Source organism: Emys orbicularis, chromosome 22 (assembly GCF_028017835.1).
Source record: "Emys orbicularis isolate rEmyOrb1 chromosome 22, rEmyOrb1.hap1, whole genome shotgun sequence".
NCBI lineage: Eukaryota > Metazoa > Chordata > Testudines > Emydidae > Emys > Emys orbicularis.
In genome coordinates, this window is record NC_088704.1 from 3,082,107 (window position 1) to 3,094,130 (window position 12,024).

Here is a 12,024-nt window from a genome sequence, read left to right on the forward strand (position 1 = left end):
GCTGTGGCTGCCGTAGGGGCTCAGGGTTAACAGGACTTGTACAAACTGGCTGAAATGCAGCCTGGACAGGTGGCCAGCCTGAGGCCACGGTACTTGTGAATCACTGATTATCTGTATTGCGGCAGCACCTGGGAGCCCCAGGCCTGGACCAGGCCCTGCTGTGCCAGGCGCTGTACAAACACAGCCAGTAGGTGAACACAGCCAGGCAAGGAAACTGCTCAGCATGGCAGGCCGTGGTCTCAGCACAGCAGCAGTGGAGCTGTTGTACGTGTCCCGGCAAAGGAGAGCTCTTTAGGGGGACAAGGAAGTGGCTCTGTGGGTGTCTATAAGGAGCTCCTCCTCCAGCGTGGGAGGAATAGCGGGGAAGGTGTTGTTTGAAAGTCACAGTGAAGTCCAGCTATGCCTGAGGGCCGGTGGGCCGTGTGCTGGCTCTGCGCAGGGATGCCCCTCACCTGCAGTGACGGCGTCAATTTGCTGAATGTCTAATGGCTCTCAACTGACCTGATCTCCCTGCTGCTGGCAGGATGGAGAGCCATAGCCCAGGCCCCATCACATCACCCTCTGCCCACGGGCAGTAAATGTTGATTTCTTCTGCCTGGCACCCACTGTATTTCCCACTGTGGCTGTGATGGAGTTTCCACATGAAAAATCGCTCTTGGGATACTTCAGGCCTTCCCCTTCCAGACCCCTTGGGAAGTAGGAAGGGCAGAGGGAGCCAAAAACCAAACAGGAAACACACCAGAAATCACTGGAGCCTTTTGGAAGGGTTGTCTCTGCCTGTTTTTCCACCCACACCTTCGGAATGACTTTTATTTCCAAGTCCAGGAAACAACAAGAAGGAACAAAGGTAAAGTCACCAGGGGAGAGCGCAGTGTGTTTGAGGGGCCATAACATGCTGCAGCAGCTTGGCGCAAAATGACCTCTCAATTTAAAGGTGTTGGACACATCTTAATAGCCACATTGGCCACAATTTCAGGGTTTGGATGAAGGTTCACCCACTTCTTATTTGATCCAAACTGGTCCATGTATTCTAACTGTATTGGTGATGAATGAATAAGAAGGAGCCACTGTGTCTGGATGGTAGCTGCTGTGATCCGTGCGTTGACAGTGTGTGGCACTGAGAGCTAGCTCTCAGTGGGGAACTGCTCCATAGTGGAGGTGAGGGCTGGCCCAGGCGAGCGCCACCTCTTGTGATCTGGCCAGAGCAGCCTCAGAACTACAATAGCCCATTGCAGCAGCAGGGAATCACCAATGTGAGACCACCCTGGCCACACCTCCTCCCACCCCTTACCCAATCCTGACATGCCCTCTCCTGGCTCTGCTCCTGACAGGAAGGCCCCCTGCCCCAGTGCCCTTCACCGGGGTGGGCGTAGTAACAAGGATTTAGATCCAGTGAGCTCTGGTTCAGGAGAGGAAAGTGTCTCCCCAGGCTGGAAAGCTGAATCCTCCCCTGCCTGCGCTTGCTGAGCTAACGCTCCATTGCAGCCATGTAAGAAACCACTGCAGATAAAACTTCAGGCCGCGCTCTCGTCTAGTGATAGACACAAACTCTGGCCTCCGTCCTGTGGGGAAACCTGCCCAGGAGGGACTCGGCAGAGCCGTTGGAGGCCTAGCTGCACTCCCCACACCAGGGCCTTTGCAGCAGCCATGCAGGGTGTGTCTACACTGCCCACAGCCTGGGCCCGCCCCTGAGTCAGGTTGGAGCCCAAGCCCCTGTTCCGTCCACACACAAATCAGCCTGACTCAGGTCAGCAGGCCCCAGGCCCTAGGACCCTGCTAGTGGGGTGAGTCTCCCTGTGTCTCGGGTCCAAGCCCTGTCACACTGCAGTATGGACGCAGGTCTGCGCAGTGCAGTGTGGACGCATTAGCACAGCTGTGAGACCCAAGTCCAGCAATAGTAAGTCCAGTTGTACAATGCAGTGTGGATGCTCAAGCGCGGGCTAGGAAACCCCAAGTCAGCAAGCCCTGGTCCCACAGACCCGGGTTTAATGCAGTGTAGACATACCTGAGCCTCCCTGGAGATATGCTGGAGCCTCCATGCTGCTCCCTGTCCCTCTCTTTCCTTCATGCAGCCCTTTTCCCTAATCAGCCAGGGCAATGTCTGCTCCTAGGCCAATGCCTGTTCTCCGAGGGGGTGCCAGGGCAGAGCTGAAGTTACTCCTGCATTGAGCAGCATGGACCGATATCTGGCCGCAGTTCTGAGGGGAGGGAGCACTGCAGGGCCCACTAACACCTCCCTGCTCTCTTCAGCCATGACCAGATCCTGGGATCCAGGCCCAATCTCTGCCTTTGGTAACACAGACAAACCTGGGGAGATCATCGACTTGAAAGCCAGAAGGGCCATCTGCACTGACCCCCTGTGTGACACAGGCCATAGGAGTTCAGGGAAGTAGCGTTTCACCTTCAAAGATGGAGAAACAAGGCCCCAGTTGGATTATGGGACTAGCCAAGGTCACATAGCCGGTCGGTGGCAGAGTCAGGGGTGGGATCTGAGCCCATGTTGGGCGCCTTAGCTCCTGCATCCCCCGGCCCCCTCCTCTCACGAGAGATTTGTCAGCTCCTGTTTGAGCATTGGTGGCGTGGCCTGGGCATTCGTGCACTGCACTGGGCCCCAGGAGAGCTGGGGTCTGTTCCTGGCTCTGCTGGGTGACCTGCAGCAAGTCACTTTCCCTCTCAGCATCCCCAGCTGTAAAATGGGGATAAAGATACCTCACGTGCTTTGCGCTCTACTGACAGGTGTTATTGTTACTTACCCTGAGTGGCTCAGCCTGCAGCACAATGGCTAGTGCAGAGGGGACCCTTAGACAGCTGCCAGGTTTGCCCAGATCAGACCCGTAGCTGTACGGAGACATCGCCTGAATCCCCGTGTCCCCTCACAGAGTTAGACGCCTGCCCTCCAGTGCCTGCTTGGCCCTTGTGACACTGAGCAGACAGTGGCTGAGCCGGCTACGCTGGCTATTAACATTAGGGTGAGCTGCAGCTTCATGGCTCAGGCCCATCTCCAGTGGCCCTGCTTATCCAGACGGCTCCAGTCCTCTGCATTGACCTCTCAGTCCACAGACGCTGTCTTGGAACCTGAGAAGAGCTGTCGGCTGGTGTCAGTGGGCTTTGGATCAGCCCCTTCTTGTAAAGTCAGCTTGGTTGGCACATGGTGCATTTGTCAAAGGGCAGCTGGGCTGTGATATCCTCTCTGGGCTTGACCAGCGTGTAAGCAGCCAGCTCTTCCAATTGCAGTCACCATAGTCACACACACCTGGGATCACAGAGCACTTCCCAGCCTTCACAATGCCCCGGGAAAGCAGCTCAGTAGGTTATTATCCCCATTTTACAGATCGGGAAACTGAGCACTGGGCAGTAAAAGCTGGGATTTTCATAAGCACCTAATAGAGCCTGGCCCCAAATCCCAGGGGCCAAGTTCCACCCTTAGTGACAGTGGAGTTAAACACAGTGTGTCTCTGAGAGTGGGTGCCTTACTCCCCTAGGCCCCTTTGACAATCCCAGCCTAGTTGATTCAGCCCTAGAAGGCTGCTCTGATCTGCAGCGGGGGCTGAACTGCCCCCCAAAAGCCCCAGACTAGAGGAGGGCATTGCCGCCTTCCTTGATGCCTGTGCCACACTCCACACCAGCAGGGTCTGGCTGCTACGCTCGCCGGCCCCGTGGAGCAGGGGCTGTGTGAGGCCACTGCGACAATAACCCTCTCTGGGGAACCCCTTGCAGGGGGTGGGGTGTGTCCCGGGAAATGGACTGAGACCTGCCAATTCATTTCCCACAGACCAATAAGGAGGCACCCAAGGATAACGGCTTTCAACGACGTCCCACCTGGGCTGGATTCAGATCAGTGAGCCAGCGACTCAGGGTTCCCAGTCACAACACCCGAGCCCTCCCGTCCCTCCTTTCGATGAGCTGAAGTCCCAGATGCTGGCACAGATGATCTGTCCTTGTGGAACCCAAGGATGGAGAAGTGTTCATTGATGGAAATCCCCAGGACCCTGCCGTCCCATTGGGCAGGAGAGGGTGGAGTAATTCAAGCCAAGACATGACCCAGGCAGGAGTTTGTGGGCTGAGACGCGGCCCAAAGCTGTCAGCTGTCAGCGAATTCCAGGTCAGCTGATATTCTAATCGGTGAAAGGGGGATTGTTACAGGCCCTGGGTCAGAAAGGACACGGAAAGAAATCCCATTCCCCGGGGAAAGCACAGCAGTCTCCGGCAGCCCTGGCTGCTTCCTGGAGGCACCGCGTCTCCTGGCAATAGGACATCGCCTGCACTGCTCAGCTCTATCCCCCACATTAGCCAAACAATGCCTGCTTCCTTTGGAGTCCCTCCGGACAGAAAGGGAGCTCAGGGCGAGCTCTGGGCAAGAGGCCCTGGCCTCGCATACTCCTACAGTCACGCTCTCATTTGAGCTGAAATCCACTCGGTTCCGGACCTGGAGAAGCTTGAACAAACTTGTCAGTGTATTTTGAAACAGAGAGGGACCCTAGGAGTCAGGTTTCTGGGGAGATGGAGCCCCTGGGTCAGCTAGCCCTCCCTCTGCAGAGCCACAGGAAAGATCTTGGGGCTTGACTATACAGAGAGTCAGGGCACGGCACATGGGGTGTCCATCTACAGCGCGCTAGCCTGCCACGCACTACCTGGTCTTGTGTATCCTGCTCCCGCGCGCTGCAAGTTCCTTAGTGCGGTTAGCTCTATTGCTGAATGAAAGGGGAGTACGTCACCGGGCATTAGCCAAAGTTTAGTGCGTGGGAGCAGGGTCCACACGGACAATTAGCACACAGCAGGTTAGTGCGCTGTAGATTTCCACCACAACTTGCTGTGCACCAACCCTCTGTATACACAAGCCCTCACACGGGAAAACACTCTGTAAAATGGATCTTGTTTTGTTCTTGTTCCTTGACAAAGGATTAAACACCATCATTCATCATCTCAGCATGCTGTTCAGTGCCCAGTTCTCCATCGGCTATCTCTGCGTACCATCTACCTGCAAGGCCAGTGTGCCACCAACCGATCCAGAGCACCACCCACACGCATGGCCAGCGTCCATCCACCACCGCAGAGCACCATCCACCCTCATGGCCAGCGTGCCATCCATCAGCCCAGAGCACCACCCACCTGCATGGCCAGCATGCCATCAACTGCCCCAGAGCACCATCCACCCGCATGGCCAGCGTGCCATCCACCGCCCCACAGCACCACCCACACACATGGCCAGCGTCCATTCACTATCCCAGAGCACCATCCACCCTCATGGTAAGCATCCGCTCCACTGCCCCAGAGCACCATCCACCCTCATGGCCAGGGTCCATCCACCGCCCCAGAGCACCATCCACCCTCATGGCCAGGGTCCATCCACCGCCCCAGAGCACCACCCACCTGCAGGCCCAGCGTCCATCCACCGCCCCAGAGCACCATCCACCCTCATGGCCAGGGTCCATCCACAGCCCCAGAGCACCATCCATCATCATGGCCAGCGTCCATCCACCGCCCCAGTGTACTGTTCACCACCTCGGTGTGTCATGCATTGCCTCAGTGCAGACTGCCCACCTCCCTTTCCTTGGTGCACCATCCACCTACATTGCATCTGTGGGGTTGGGGCCTGTTCCTTTCACGGCCGAGCTGCCCAGCTAGAGAGTCCGGGCTGGGTGCTGTGAAGCTCTTGTTGCTCTGCTCAGCAAGTTGGAAGCGGATACAGAACAAAGCAGAGCTCTTGGAAACACTTTAAGCGCCGACCGAGTGGTGACTGGACACCACCCCAGCTACCCTCCTGGTGCTCCAGCGACAAGCCTCATGCTTCACCTGCCAGCATTCCCCAGATGTCAGGGCTACCTACACTCTCATGGCCTGTGTGAAATCTGCCCTCCTGCTTTCTCTGTCTTCCCATCCATTCCCATCTTCACCCTCTCCTTTCTCTGGCCAGCCACCTTCTGCCCACCCCTCAACCCCAATACCTCCCTCCTCTTGGCCCTTGGGAGGGAGGAAAGTATCATCCCCATTTCCCAGGGGGGTGAACAGAGAGCTTTTTGGGGTCCCACTTTCAGCCCCTGGGCTTTGATTTTCAGAGGTGCTGAGTTCCCCCAGCTGCTGTTAGCTTCCACTGGAATTATGGGTGCTCAGCATCTCCAGAAAATCAGGCCTCAGATGGCTCAAATTGGGCCCCTGACATTGGAGCTTCCCCCAAATTAGTGGACACGTTTGCACATTGGTGCCTAAGGGACTAGCCCAAGGTCCCCCAGGAAGGCTGTGACAGACAGCACCTCAGGCAGGACATGCTGCTTGGCCTGCAGCTTCCAGCCATCTGCTGGGGGTGGTTGTTGGTGAAGTAAGAGCCCCTGGGCCAGATGGGAGCTGAATGAGGATGGGTGGCAGGCAGGGAACAGGCCAGCGGGGTGAGCCCAGGCTGCGTACCATGCAGCCTCATGTGCTGGAAATCCCTCTTAGCATGCAGCTGATTGCTTGCCACCTTTCCAGCCAGGAGACTGACAGCTCATTGCAGTACTAATTACCCCATAGTCATTTCTAAAGGGTTTGCAGGATGACAACCACGCTGCTTCTCTTCACTGTCCCCAGCATCCAGCAACTCCTGACCCCACCACTGTACCAACCCCAGTGCTGCAGACCGTGGTGCTAAATACCAGCTCCAGGGGCTAGGAAGGACCCGCTCCATTCCCTGTGAGTCAGGTGTGCTGGCATCACTGGCTAAGCAGATGGGATTCCACACCCAGTAACGGGCACCTAGTGCAGAGGGCAGCACAAGACCTAGACACCTCTTAGACCCGCTCATTACTTCAGGTCATTCTTAATATATTGCAGCATCGAGTACATGTAGATCAAAGCTGGGAGACCCAAAGGAAAATCCATGGAGGGTTAGTAGCCGTTTCCTAAGAGCTGGGTGATGAGTTATACGTCACCTCACCAGACATGGCTGCTCATTGTGTCATTGCTGGGTCTCAGATCCGTCTCTCCATGTATATTTGTCCATGTTCCAACACAGTGACATACCCGCCCCACAGAAATACATCACCGCCCAGGGCGATGGTTTGTCATGAACACCGGTGGGTAGAGGATCTGGCATAGGCAGGGACCTGAGACTACGAGCAGAGCACTCTGCGCTTTGAGCATGTGCCTGCTGCATTCAACATGCTGCATGACAGAACAAGACGCAATGGTCTCAAGTTGCAGTGGGGGAGGTCTAGGTTGGATATTAGGAAACACTGTTTCACTAGGGGGGTGGTGAAGCACTGGAATGGGTTACCTAGGGAGGTGGGTGGAATCTCCTTCCTTAGAGGTTTTTAAGGCCCAGCTTGACAAAGCCCTGGCTGGGATGATTTAGTTGGGAATTGGTCCTGCTTTGAGCAGGGGGTTGGACTAGATGACCTCCTGAGGTCCCTTCCAACCCTGAGATTCTATGATTCAACTGACCCAGAGCTGCAGTCTGGGAGCTGGCATCGTTTGTCCTTTCCCCCTAGGGATGGGGATGGAGCAGCCAACGCACTCCGCTTGTGACTCAGGGCTCTGAGCCATTCCCATGTGAATCTACTCAGCTTGGTTTTAATCTCAGGAAGTGGGACACAGTTGTTGAATCAGGGTATGTTTTTGTTGTTGGATTTAGGAAGTGTGTCAAGTTATTGAATCAGGTATTTGTTCCCTTCCTGTCACAGCGGCTCCTTAGTTTGTTCTGTTTGTCTGCGTTGAAGAAGCTTAAGCCAAGCTTGGCCAGCCTCAATCCACTCCCACCAAGTTTTGCTTATTGTGTCAAAAACGTCCAAATGTTCATTTCAGGCAAAAGTCACTCCAGTGCCAGGGTCTGCACAAGGCTCTGCAAAGCTTAGGCCAGGGTCTGCCATCAAACAGGATTGGAGCATCAAACTCCCTTAGGCTCCTTGGAAGACCCCAGCCCCAAACTCCACAGTAAGGGTTTCAATGGCACAGAAGGCCAGGGACAGACTGTCTGTACTGTGGTCAATTTCACGTTATAAGCCTAAATTCCACAGAACTGATCTATGTTCATGGCTGTCTTGTCTTCTGTCTGTATGTCTATCCATCCATCCATCCACAAAACACTGAACCGTCTACAGGGTACTGCTAAGCTGTGCGTCATAGACCCTATTCTGCCCAAACTATTTGGTGATTCTCCTCTAGCTCAGGTGTCAAGGATCTGTCCTCCTGGAGCAGGTGGTTGTGATGTCCGTCCATGCTGCTTTTGTGAAGCTCTGAGCAGGCCATGGTGTTTGTCTCGTGTTCCCCTGGTAAATGGCCAGTCTCTCTGGAAGCTGAGTGGAATTAGCAAGACAGCTGCGTTGAACATTTATGCCACTATTGCTGGCTCTTCTGGATTCTGCCACTGGACAACTGGAGACGGAACAAAGGACCCAGGCGTGAGCAGGGAGAACAGAAAGCTCCTCAGGGGCTAGTGACTGCCAGGCCTGTGGAAAGGGCTGTCACATGCTGACAACTGTGTGCAGCTCCCAGCACAGACTGCTGGGCCCCACCGTTGCAGCAGAGGCAGGTGGTGGGCAGAAAATCCCCAAGGAACCTGTTGATGGCTCTCCATAAGGCCAGCCTTGCTAGGGTGTCAGGATGGATGGTCCCTGAACCAATGACGTATTGATTGATGGCTCCACAGACCATTCGCGATCCCCTGCACTGCAGCTGGCATCCCTTGTGCTTGTGCAGGGCTGCCACAGTGCCCCACAGCAGCTGTTGCCATCCCAGCCATGCGCCTGCTCCAGGGAAGCTCCCTTAAGACGAGACCTCGGGTTACCTCAGGTGACCCCACGGCATGGCTTGGTCACAGGAGTGAAGCAAGAGCCAAGGCACCTGCTTGTTTGCGGAGTGAAAGTTCACAAATCGGCTTAGGACAAGGGCTCCCCCCTTCAGGGCACCGGAGCAGCCGCACGCTTCTGCTTAAAGGGAGTTTTTTGGGGGGAAATTAAACTCGTTGCAATTAGGGCACTAATTTTACTGTGCCAGAGATTCATTGCTAACCTGCTTACACGGCAAAATCCCAGCTCTCCAAACATATTAGTATGAGTGACCCGCCCCCCCAACTCATTAATTATCCTACCAACCCCCTCTGCTCAGTGACATACATCACCCAAGCCCCACTTCTCATCAATATTCATTAGGCAACTAACCCCTCCCCCCGCTACTCAGTAATATCAATGGCCCCACCAGCTTCCCTGACTGCTCATGAATATTCCTGACTTTAGCCCACCACTTTTTTATATTAATTACTACAAATTATTAATGGTAATTTGCTCACCCCCACATTCATTAATAGCAATGAACCAACCATCTGAAACTCATGAATATCAGCTGATTGACAGATTCTCCAATGAAGCATTGAGGGGGTTTCTTTTTCTCTTTGTATTCTAGAGACGAGGTGGACCGCACAGAGCTCTGCTCCGGGGCTGGGAAGGCACTCTGGCCAGCACAGCTAAATACAAGGGGGACAGATTGTTTAGCCCAAGCAGTTGACATATATTGTAAGGGACCATTCAAGACAGAGTCATTTTCAGTGTCTCTGTGTGGCTGTGTGTGCTGAATCCCACTGAGCCATGTGCTGGCTTGCCCAGGAGAGCGGCATCCATTCAGCAAAGGAGCTGGGTGTGGGTGGGACTGTCAGACAGGGATGCGTGAGGCTGGACCATTTGTAGCACCACTGAGGCCTGTGAAAGTGCCATGTGCCCGCCACAGAGGGAATGGCAGCATTAGCCCTCACTGCTCCAAACCTGGTGTCCGGGAGAGCAAGTCCCTGAGGTGCCGGGTGATTTCACTAGGAGGGTGGTGAAGCACTGGAATGGGTTCCCTAGGGAGGTGGTGGAATCTCCTTCCTTAGAGGTTTTTAAGGTCAGGCTTGACAAAGCCCCGGCTGGGATGATTCAGTTGGGGATTGGTCCTGCTTTGAGCAGGGGGTTGGACTAGATGACCTCCTGAGGTCCCTTCCAACCCTGAGATTCTGTGATTCTATGATTCTATGATGGGGACCCAGCCCCTGGGGGTAGGCTGGGGACACACTTGCTGTGCAGTCAGCCAAGGCCTTGTGGAGGTTTTCAAAGCTCGACACGTTCTGGTTTATTTGTCAGGTTGAGCTGCAGTGGGTGGGGGAGATGAGCCGAGTTGCTGTAACATCTCGAAAAGCAGCTCTGCTCTGGACTGCCCTCTGGTGCTCCAGCGGGCGAGAGTAGGTGGCCTGCAAATACACGCGCCCAGTATGCTTGGGGCCCGGGGGTCTCACAGTGCCTAGCACTGATGCCCCATCCCAAGCCCCACTTGCCACATGCACAATTCCAGCATTTGTCAAACACCCCCCGCCCCCATTAGCTTTCTTGTGGCAGGTTATCACACTTGGGTAAAACTCTGCCTCTGCAGTGCTGCCTTCGGAGACAATGGCAAAGGCTCATTTTCAGCTGTGCAAACACAGACACTGTGAAAAGCTGTTCTGCATTCAACATCCCTGCTCGCTCTGTAACCCCACACGGCACAGGGAAAATCGGGGGGACATTCCCCCAGAACTCTCCTACATTTGCTGTATTAGAAAGTCAGGTCATTCCATAAGCCAAAACTTCTTTTCAAAGGAATGAAGTTTGGGGAAGTGCGTGCGATACCCCCCAAAACAAACTCTAAAGCGCAAGGAAATGCCAAGTAACGGGACACCTCTAGCCCCACCCTAGGCCCATTCGGTACCAGACTCCAGCCTTGCCAGCAACTTCCTTCGGCCTCCAGCTGATGAGGAAACATGCTGCAAACACCTCGCAGGATAGTGCAGCCCCAAAGCTACAACCTCATGCTTCTCACCCCCTTGCACACCTCGCCTGTGCACATTCCTCAGTGGTGACTCTGCTGTGGCTGTAATGAAGATTTTTGCAGTATATGTTGAGGGAGATTTGCACTGACACCCATCGCTGGTGGATCCTGGCCTGTGTGGCTTGCAGATTGTGGTGATTACAGGAATTGTACGAGAGCCATCGAAAGGGGCCTGCGGAGCTTGTGCTGGTTTTTCAAAATGAATAAATGACATCCCAGTTTGTTCCGTATCTTCTTTGGAATGTGCGTGACTCGCCTGGGGGCAATGGCCACATTTCTGTAGTTAGGAGAACTCGGCACACGCGCTGTATCATCCATTGGCACTGAGCGGGCACCTGGTAGCTAGGGTCGCTGGTGACTCTGGCTGAGGCTCTGTGTTAGACTCGGAAAGCAGATAAATATACACCAGGCATGGAATGCCACTAGGAAGTTGAAAACCATCTAGCCAATTAGCCCCTTTTTTCCGGCCTTGCTCTCCTTAGGAGCTTCTCTGTGCTCATTCTCCTGGGTCTTGTTAGTGTGTGATTTAAATAACGCCAACTAGTGTGGAAATGGCTTAAGCTACATTTGAGCGATGTTCTTGTGCATTAGGGGATGGGAAGCTGTAGAGGAAGCCGACATCCCCTTGCTACACCAGAGCTGTTTTCAAAGGGGTGGGGTCACAGCCATGGGGCCCCAAGATGCAGCCCAGCCCAGGCTTTTTCCTAATAGCTTCTTTGTTTTTGCAGTAGCCTTGGCTTGTATGTGGTTTCTTGGGGACATAGAAATTGCCAGATCAGGCCAGTGGTTGAACTGGTCTGAGATCCTGGTTCTCACAGAGATCAGTACTAGATGCTTCAGAGGCAGAAACCTTGTAGCGGGCTATTATGAAATAACCTACCCATGGGGGCATTTCCCCCCGAGCCCCACTGGTTGGGAGCTGGCTCAGGCGCTGAAGCAGGAGCATGGACACCCTTCCAAAGCAGAGCTCTCAGTGCTGGAACAATCAACTTGCTGCTCCTGAACGAGCTTGCAGAACCAAGCCAGGCTTTGCAGCCCCATAACAACCCTCCAGTAACACTCAGTGTGTGCAGCCCAGGGCTGTGACCGGCCTTTATAACACCCAGTGTCCATACGGCGGGGTCAGGAGGACCTGGTCCATGACTAGGGCTCTTAGGCATTACGGTAATAGGAATAATAATGGCACCATAACAATCAGTCACTCAGAAACCTCTCAACAAC